This window comes from Eumetopias jubatus, unplaced genomic scaffold (genome assembly GCF_037043125.1).
Source record: "Eumetopias jubatus isolate StellerSeaLion01/CBP00866 unplaced genomic scaffold, mEumJub1_p1.0 scaffold_17, whole genome shotgun sequence".
Lineage (NCBI taxonomy): Eukaryota > Metazoa > Chordata > Mammalia > Carnivora > Otariidae > Eumetopias > Eumetopias jubatus.
In genome coordinates this window covers 64,502,197-64,512,706 of record NW_028274823.1, presented here as the reverse complement: position 1 = coordinate 64,512,706, position 10,510 = coordinate 64,502,197, and the positions used below count along the sequence as shown (strand labels likewise).

The following is a 10,510-nucleotide window of genomic DNA, read 5'->3' as shown; positions in this document are numbered from 1 at the left end:
GCATGGTTAGTACAATCACCAGCAGCAAAATAAAAAATCAAGCTATATTAAAGCTTCCTAGAAAAGCTATCTGCTAATTGTACTTTTACTTTTCTCTAGGAAACAGTAAATTATTTCACATTAAGAAATGTTATTGGAGGGCACCTGGGTGGCTCACTCAGTTAAGCCTCTGCCTTTGGCTCAGGTCATGATCACAGGGTCCTGGGATCGAGCCCCCTGTCAGGCTCCTTGCTCAGTGGGGAGCCTGCTTCTCCCTCTGTCAGCAGCTCCCCCTGCTTGTGCTCTCTCTCTCTTTCTCTCTCTGTCAAATAAATAAATAAAATATTTTTTTAAAAAAGAAAAGAAATGTTATTGGATAGTCTTTATATTTGAATGTCAATTGAAATTTTAAATTTCTTAAATTTTAGTTCAATTTTCCCATAAAGCAGAAATAAAAGATCCAAACTGTTGTGTTGCTTAAGTAAGGAAATCATCAGAGAACACCACTGAACGTCCGCTTACATTAATAATGACTAGGTAGCCGTCATTTTTAAAAAACAATGTCACAAAAGCTATTTCGATGCTGTCATGCTTAAAAATAATTAGTTTTCATCAAAGCAACAGATTATCTGTTCATGTTGTCCACTGGGTCATTACAATGAACAACCAATACAGATAAATGATATCTAATCTTTTCTGCTCTTCTATTGGGCTGATGGATGGTTATGACATCTCCAATATTATAAGGCAGAAAAATTATGCTGACATTTAGAAGCAAAAGCACAGAAAGATAAAACTAAGTACAAAGCATGCCGAACACTACTGGGGAGAAAAAGAAATATCTAAAGACAAATAGAACTGAAAACAGAATGGCAATTAGGCCAACGGAGAATTATGGGACGGAATGACTATACTTTGTGGGTGGCAGGCAGCTCAATTAATTATATCACAAGAAGAGGGAACCCAGGCATTTCTGTAAGACACATTATTAAAAGGAATATTGACTTAAGCATCTTTTAAATTTTATGCCCTAAAAGAAGACAAAAGGGTTTCCCTAGTATTGATCTGCTCCTGAATCAGGTTGACTTTAAGGGATCATATAATGAGAAATGGTTGAGCAGCAAATGGGACCAAGAGGGAAACGCAATTACTTACAACTCACATTTACCAGGTTCAATAGATTATAGCTTTTCCATGTCACTTTGTGTTCATGTCGTATTTGTCGGGAAGAATTGGAAGAGAACCACTCAGCTTGCCCTAAATATGAAACAGCAATTTGGGACTATAATTTTGGTTCACTCCATTAGCATTTGTCATTTAGAGAAAAACTACGAAATGAGGATGGTGTAGACTGAGAGTCAAGACAAAAGCCATCTTTAGGCTTTTTCTGATATTTAGAAAATATGAACTGTCATAGCTATTTTTGCCTTGGCAAATGTTGATTCCACTTTCTACTTTAAGCAGAAATAAAGGAATTTTTTAGCTTAGTGGGTGCTAATGCGGATAGGTCACGGCTTAGAAAATTCTGCTCGCTGTCATCATCTGAGAATCAGCAATTTTCCAGGAATAATACATTATATTCTTTCCATTAAAAAAAAAGTTAGGCTCTCTCTAAATGCAATGAGCAATCTGAATTGGGCCCTGGAACTGCAAAAGAAGGTTTGTGGGGAAACTGAGCAAATCCAAATAAAGTCTGTAGTTTAGTTAATAATATTGTATCTATCATTGCTAAGATCTTAGTTTTGATAAATGTATCACAGTTATGTAAGATGTCAACATTAGAGGAAGTTGGGAGGAAGATATATGGGAACATAAGATTATTTCAAAAGAAAAAGAAAAAACTATGCTCCCCAGGCACCAAACCCCCCTACCCCCATCAAACTTCAGAATTGATAGCAAACTGGCAAGTGAGCAGTCGCTTGTTAAACTTACACACAATGGCATCATTGTGGTCTACTAGCTAGACTTCATAGCAAGATAGAAAAGTTGTTCAAAAAAAAAATCCTTAAGTTTGTGAATGCTCTTCCTTACACACACACACACACACACACACACACACACACACATCACATCACACACATCACACATATGAAAAGAATATGCTCCTTTCTCTCACCCAGTGGTTCTTAACTGGGGTAATTTTGCCCCCCACCCTCCCAGCGACACTTAGCAATGTCTGGAGACATTTTTGTTTGTCACAACGGGGAGGTGTTACTAGCGTCTGGTGGGTAGAGGCCAGGAATGATGCTAAATATCCCATGATGCCCAGCAAAGCCTCCCACAACAAAGAATTACCTTGCCCAAAATGTCAATAGTGCCAAGGTTGAGAAACTCTGCTTTAAGCAATTAGAACTCAAAAGCAAAATGGATGAGAAGAAATCACACTAAAGAAAAGCTGTGCCAGGTCCTCCCTTTAAAGGAATACGGTAAAGATGGGAGAGGTTCTAATAAGGAATAAATCGCCAGAGTGGCCACGCAGGTAATGACCATGTTTCCAAGCAGGATCTCACAAGGGCAGCATCTCTCTTCTTGGAATCCCTACCCGCCTTCTTAGGGCTTATGTAAATCAACTCTCCTCATTTAGCAACTTAGCTCAAGTCTGGCCTTGGGAGTCCTTTAAAACTTCACTGCCTTAAGACTCACTGATTTCTCCAGTGGTTTTCCCATTTTCCAAATTCACAGAACTTCTCCTAAGGATTATGTTTGATGATCTTTATAACCCATTCCATTCTTTTTTCTTCTTTTTAAAAACAATTTTGGGGTGCCTGGGCGGCTCAGTTGGTTAAGTGTCTGACTCAGGTCTTGAACACAGGGTTGTGAGATCGAGGCCCACTTTGGGCTCCACGCTCAGCAGGGAGTCTGCTGGAGATTTTCTCTTTCTCTCCCTCTTCCTCTGCCCTTCCCCCACCCGCACTCTCCCTTTCTCTCTCTAAAATAAATAAATCTTTTTAAAAAATATAAATAAAACCAATGTTATTAAAGTACTATAGAAGCAACTGTACATAAAGTATACAGTGTGATGTTTTAACAAACCTATACACCTGTGAAGTCATCACCCCAGTCAAGATAATGAAAATTTTTATCACCCTCAAAAAGTTTCATCATGCCTCTCCTTGTCCCTATTTAGGCAACTACTGATCTGGTTTCTGTTTCTATAGACTAGTTTGCATTTTCTAGAATATTATATAAATAAATGGAGGAGTCACATGTTACGCGTATGTTTAACTTTTTATGAATTAACTGTCTTCCAAAGTGGTTGTACAATTTTGCATTCCTCCCAGGAATGCCAAATTCCATTCTTTATCTAGCCTGTGGTAAATGTTTTAAGTGTTACATATTACCACTAGTTACCATATTTCATTGAATCTGAGACACCATCAGTTATAAGATACACCATTATTTTATACACCACTAAAAAATGAAAAGATGCTACCAATTATTAAATAAGTCATTATCAATTATTAGATGCATCTCAATAACATGGACATGAAACATGATAAATTCTGTCTTAGGAGCAATGATATATAGTTTTGTCACCCTTTAGCCTTTATTTACTATGTATTTTCCCAATTATTGTATGGAATCATGTCTTGTCTCTTAAGCAGGTGGAAATCTCTTTAAAGGCCAATTTTTTAAGGCGCCAGGGTGGCTCAGATGGCTAAGCGTCTGCCTTCAGCTCAGGTTGGGATCGAGCCCCACATCGGGCTCCTGGCTCAGCGAGGAGCCTGCTTCTCCCTCTCCTTCTGCCTCTCTCCCTGCTCATGCTTTCTCTCTCTCTCTCTCTGTATCTCTGTGTCTCAAATGAATAAATAAAATCTTTAGAAAAAAATTAGAAAAAAATAAATAAAGGCCAATTTTTCTTGCGTTTCTTTCTTCATCCTCAGCACCAAGATCAACACCGATAGCACCAGAATCAGTCCTGGAAAATAGTAATGATAATAGCACATTACATGCCATATACTTGTGCTACATGACACATTACTATGAGTATTTCATCATCCAAAGAACATTATGAAGCAGTATTATTATCCCCACTTAGTAGATGAGGAAAACAAGGGAATGAACGTGCCCAAGCTGGTGTGTGGCAGAACCTCAAATTATCTAGTTCTTTCCATTGCAAAGCCAGGCTTGCAACTCTTATACCACTCTGCCCTCCACAACCTTATGAATAGCTGTAAGCTGCAAAGGGCAAGTTTCAGAGGGGCTGACGACATTATGCTTTTTGGTCACATTCCACACTATGACTCTATAAGCGTCTTACCTTAGGTATTTTGCGTATTATTATCCTCAAAAACAGGGACCTTAGCAATAGCAACAAAAACTAAACCACAATTGTCTGTTTCCAACTTTAAGCCACTAGAGGGCAAGTAATAATAACCCTCAGCCACAAACCAAGAATATCTAACAAATATGCTTTGAATGTGATCATGCCCTTGGTGGCCCTATGAGAAATAGTTTCTTTTCGAGTTTGCCCTAAAAATGAAATTTTCTGACACTCTTTGGATTGAAAGACTACAGGGCTTTAGTTTTAAAATCATTGATAAGATAGCACATTAATATTAAGAAACATTTCAGTCAAAGAATAGCACCGTCAATTCCATCTCTCTAACCCTCTCCAAATTCTATGTCCTAGTTCTGTTTCCACACGCCTGTTATTTTTTGTTTGTGTACATAGGTCAATCCACATTCTGCTCTTTCACATGATCTGTCGCAAGCATCCTTCCATCTTTCTATACCAACCTTCCCAACTACCATATTAATATTAGCATACTATTTCCTCATACATTTGGTTACTAAAGCATTTCCAAATGTTAAATATTTAGATATATTTTCTAACACACCTCTGTATATTGGCTAATTATAAACGCCAACAAGATATTTTTTAAAGATTTTATTTTTGTTAAAGATTTTATTTATTTATTTGAGAGAGAGAGCATGAGCAGGGGGAAGGGCAGAGGGAGAGGGAGAAGCAGACTCCCCACTGGGCAAGGAATCCAACGTGGGGCTCCATCCCAGGACCCCGGGATCATGACCTGAGCCAAAGACAGACGCTTAACTGTCTGAGCCACCCAAGTGTCCCAACAAGATATTTTCTTAAAGTTAATTTCCATAATGTTGTATATTTAGATTTCCACATTGAATGTTTATTTTAGTTGAGTTTCCACCCCTATTGAAAATAACACCACAATGACTAAGCAGTGAAGCAAGGACTCTTCTTAATCCTGCGGGATTATTTATTTAAAATTCATCTCTGTTTGGGATTATTGAGTCAAAAGATTGAATATCCTTACGACATGATTTCTTAATAGTTCAATAGTTTAAGACAGAAATCCCCACATTAAGCTGCTTCGTTGTCCTAAAAAAAGGGGGGTTAGAGAATAAAAAGTAGAATAATGATATCTAGCATTAATGTAACACCTTATACTTTCTGAAGTGCTTTCTCAAATGAAAAAAATGATACATCTCCAAGCTATGAAGGCTTGAGTTTCTCAGGGACAGATGCGGATGGAGTTTACCAGTAACTGAAGTGTGTTCAAGAGACAATATTATAAGATCAACCAGTGTTTGTTACAATGAAATAAAGTCTGTCAGGGGGAAAAAGAGGTGCCTTTAGGCTCCTCAAGTGAAATATTGATCCGACTGATCACAGACATGCTAAGGGCATAATTACATCTGTCATGTAAACCGCACTTCGTTCATAAAGTATTGAACAGAAACAGTAATTGTTTTCCTGTTAATGAGGCTGTAGACTATGCTTTCAGAGTGACTCGTTTATTATTTAGTTTATTTCTTTTTTTTAAAGATTTTATTTATTTATTTGACAGAGAAAGAGAGCACAAGCAGGGAGAGTGAGAGAGGGAGAAGCAGGATTCCCACTGAGTAAGGAGCCCAATGCGGGGCTCGATCCCAGGACTCTGGGACCATGACCTGAGCCGAAGGCAGACTCTTAATGACTGAGCCACCCAGGAGCCCTATGTAGTTTATTTCTAAATGCAGAGTGGCTCATCAGCATTCAGCTAAATTGGACTTCCACCACTACCACCACCACCCCCCTCCGAAGTCAGGCTCCTGTCCAAAACATGCAGTGAAGCTCTCACCAAAAACCAAAACCACACAATCCCTTGACTCATAAGAAGGCCAGACTGTACTCAAACCCACAAGTTACTATACTCCTTGACTTGATTTTCATAACATAATCCATAACTTAAGACCATCCTAATAGAAGCTTTTGGGGTTTTAGGTAAGATTATAAAATTAACCAAATAAACGTGTGAATCATATGTAAATAGGACATTCCTGTTTCTGTTTCCAGGCAAGATCTACAAGGTCACACATTATAATGATGGAAATGCCACCAAAGTAGTAGGATCCACATTGTGGTTTTGGAACAATGCTCCAAATGAAGGATGAGCTTCCTTGGTCACGCACGGCACATGCAACATCTCCCCACACTCTGTATGCCACTTATGTGTTTCCCAAAGGACCCTGCACTCATTACTCCGTGCCTTTACAACTTCTACTCTATCTACTTAAAATACCTATCCCTGCCAAAACTTGGAAGCAACCACGATGTCCTTCGGTGGGTGAATGGATGAGAAACTGGGGTCCATCCAGACAGCGAAATACTATTCAGTGCTAAAAGGAAATGAATTATCAGGCCGTGAAAAGACACAGAGAAACCTTAAATACACATTATGACATGGAAGAAGCCAATCTGAAAAAGCTGTATACTGTATGATTCCAACTATATATGACATTCTGAAAAACACTCTAAAATACCGTAAATGATGGGTCCATTGCATTACACATTTGTTCAACCCATAGAATGTACAACACCTAATGTAAACGATGGACTCTGGATGACAATGATGTGTCCATGTAGGTTCATCAAGGGTAACAAATGCACCACTCTGGTGGGGGATGGTGATAATGGGGGAGGTTTATGTGTGTGAGATAAGGGGCAAATGGGAAATCTCTCTACCTTACACCCACTTTTGCTGTGAACCTAAAACTGCTCTAAAAAATAAAGTTTATTTTAAGGGCAGGTGCGCAGGGGGGATGGGTTAAATAGGTGATGGGGATTAAGGAGGGCCCTTGTGATGAGCACTGGGTGTTGTAAGTGACGAATCACTAAATTCTACGCCTGAAACTAACATCACACTGCATGTTAACTAGCTGGAATTTAAATAAAAACTTGAAAGTAAAAAAATAAACTAAAATAATAAAAAATAGAACTCTATTCTTTAAAATCCTGCCTGCTCGCCTTCATCACCTGGCCAAGAGCTTCCTGTCCTTCAAGATGCAGCTGGGGGCCTCTTTCCCCTATCTCATTCCTCGCCCCCCACCCCACCGGAAAGGCAAGGACCTAGTGTTGTCTGTGCACAAGCACACACTAGAAGCTCAGTTAAATGTTGGTTAATAAATGTCTAAGAGGAGAAGGCCTTTCCAACCAGGTCTGGTTTTGTGAAGAATATATCTCCTTGGCTTTTATAATTAGCCACCATACAGAGGTGCATTAGAAAAGGACAGAAATACCTGCCTGAACGGAAAAACCACCCAGCATTCTACCATATTCCAGAAGTCCTGGGTGAGCATTTCAGCCATAATCTGAAGTGTTAAAATCCAAGCATCCTGTAAGTTTTTTTTAACAACTCTGTGAATCCTGCTTTCCCTTCCAGCCCAATAATGATTAAGAGGAGGGAGAAATCAAAGGTCTTGTTTAAACCAGGTGAAAAGTGCATTCAAGAGCTCCCTCTGCCTTGTTTTCTGCCCACACAGCACAGAAGTGTATAAAGTGCTGGATTGCCTCACCGTGGTTCCAGTCACAGAGAAAAAAGAAAACTCCCTTGGCTCCGATTTACACAGTCACGAGACAAAACCCGACTTTACAGACATAAAGGGCATATGCATGGAGGAGAATAAAGACCCGAGAGCCCAGTCGGCAAAGCGGCATCCGCCTAATGCACGGTTTAAAGTGAGTAATTTGCGGCTAGGAGGTGGTGCTCTCGCAGAAGGACTGGCTCTAGCTTTCCCCCGGCTCCTCCAGATAATAGTTTTTTAAATGCCTCCAGTTTGGGGCCGTCAAGCTTCCACAGAAGCTAACAATCAGGAAAAGAGCTTTCTGGGTGAGTCTGGCTGCCACACAGGTGAGGACAGCAAAGCTGTATGTAGACAAGCGACAGGGCTTTCATTTCTTGTCATTCCCTTCCTCTACTATTTATTTTCCTTTCTGCCCCAAACTTCCATTACCCCACCCCCTCAAAGGACATCACCGCTGAGAGGAGTTTGGGGTAGAATTAATAGTCCTTCTTTCACTTTCTTTTTTTTTTATGGGTATGCAAAAACTGATGTATTTCGAGACTCTTCATCCCTTTACATTTCAAAGAAATAGACTTTCTGTAAAAATATATACAATTTTTACAGACAAATACATTTACGAGATGTTTTTACCTTAAAAATTGAGGATATTCTCATATTTGCAACTGTAATTATTGAGCCTTAAGTCAAGTATTCTTGGCCATCACTAGGCTAATAAACTAAACCACTCAAACCAAGCCAAAGTAGAACAGGTATAAAAGTCCTGAGCACTTGGACTTTCTATTCAAGAAGTATACCTGGGAAAGCTAATTACAGACAAAAAGCTTCCCTTCACACTCTGTTGTACAGTACTGAGGCTTCTAGTCATAGTTCTATTACCTGTAGCTTAAATCCATTTGATACAGATCAATGCCATTGTTAGTGCTTCTCTTTTAACACTATAAGAAGTTAATGAATTCAGTGGACATATTTAATGGACTCTATGACTAGCCTGGCTACTGGCCACTCTCCTGTTCTAGACAAGGAAATTAAGTCTCGTCAACCCTACCATCTTCACTAAATCTAAAAGTTCTCCTCCATGGCCTCCCAAAGTTTGCCTGTTGCTGAACTAACTTGGCTTCTTTTAGACAGTGACTCTTCAAGGGGGACTACTTTTCCCATGTATTTATTCCTGTTAGCCATAATCCTCTTGCCACTTGCTGTTCTACGTTGCTAGAGTAGAACTCTTGGAGGTTACAGCCTGGACAGCTCAAAGTCCAACTTCATAAATACATCTGATTTCACAGCAGTCGTATGTGGTTTTGGTGCGGGTTGGTTAAAAGTCAATTATTGCACTTAAGAGGCTATCTTATTAGATATGCCAAACCAGCTCCTACTCCAGCAACACCTGCAAAAGCCAGCAGCACATTTCTGATGCCACCTTCTAGGTCCTCTACGTGGAAGAACTCCACAAACCCATCCCAGCCTCTTTGTTTGACTAGCCAGTCTCGTTTTGTCCTCATGAGAACATCTGTGATGCTTTCCGCTATGGGTTCGATGCAGCTTTCTCGGTTTATACTCTTCAAGTGTTGGGCCACAAAGGCACCAAAAGAAATGAGTCACAATCCTGCCCCAGTTTGTTACTCCGTCACTGAAAACATGGACCATCACTCGAGACAAAGATTTGACATCGTCTTCGTTTTTGATGTCCAGTTTCCGAAGCATGCCTTGGAAGGCCGTCTCGTGGTTGCGCTGTACCCCGTCCCCGAGCCGTCGGAGGGCCTCTAACGCCTTCCAGCCGGCCGCCGCAGACCCGGCCAGGGGTCTCGCGTCCTTGGCACCTGTTGCCTGCTCCCGAAGGTACCAAGAGATAATCTCCAGCGACTGCCGGTACAACTCGTCTTCCTCCTCCTCTGCTGGGGGTGGCGTCGAGGGCAGTGAGCCGTCCCTGCAAGGGCCACTGCTGGCCTCCCCGACCGACTCCCGCAAGGGCAGGACAGCCGGCCGCTTCCCCAGAGGTTCCGGCTCGTACCCGTCCAGCTCCTCTTCGGGCGACATGATGGCGTCGGCGGCTGGGCCTTCCATCTCTTCAGGCGGCGACGCGCGGCGGGTGGGCTCGAAGAACAGCAGCCTTGGAGGGGTCGCGGTGACGTCGGGGCCCTCGGCGCGACCCTCCGGGCGTCTGGCGCAAGAGTGGCCGGGGCACTCGCGCCGGCGCTTCCGCCAATCACCGCACCGGCTTCCCCTCCCCCTCCCTCCCGCCGGGCCGTGGCCTCCTACCGCGAAGCCAAAAGCCGCCCTCCCGAAGAGGAGGCCCCACCGCTGCCGGCCCCTAGCCCGGCCCCCCCACAGTAGAGGTTGAGTCCAATTACTGCGTTTCTTTTGAGGCCAAACATCGCAAGCTGCCGCTGCCGCTGCCGCCGCCGCCGCCGCCGCCGCCACCGCCGCCACCGCTGCCGCCGCCGCCGCCGCCACCTCCTGGGTGAGAAAAATGGGGGAGGCCCTGATTCCACCGTGTAAGGAAGCGGGCCTTCTTTCACTTTCTAACAAGGCACCCTTTTGCAGGCTTTGGAGGCTCCAGAGTAATATTGGAAAGTGTGTGGCAGAGAGCCCGGCACATTAGAAAGATCCAGTAGCACATGTGTGAGAAAGATGGGGTGGGGTGGGGGGAGCAGTGGCAGGTGGACCACTGGGCCCAGGGCTCACATTCACAATTTAGGCTTCTGAAGTCATC

At 42.3% G+C, this 10,510-nt stretch overlaps 1 pseudogene; it reads right to left on the bottom strand.

The window, feature by feature from the left end:
- Positions 1–8,453: 8,453 nt before the first annotated feature.
- Positions 8,454–10,182, bottom strand: LOC114224776 (induced myeloid leukemia cell differentiation protein Mcl-1 homolog pseudogene; annotated as a pseudogene).
- Positions 10,183–10,510: the final 328 nt, after the last annotated feature.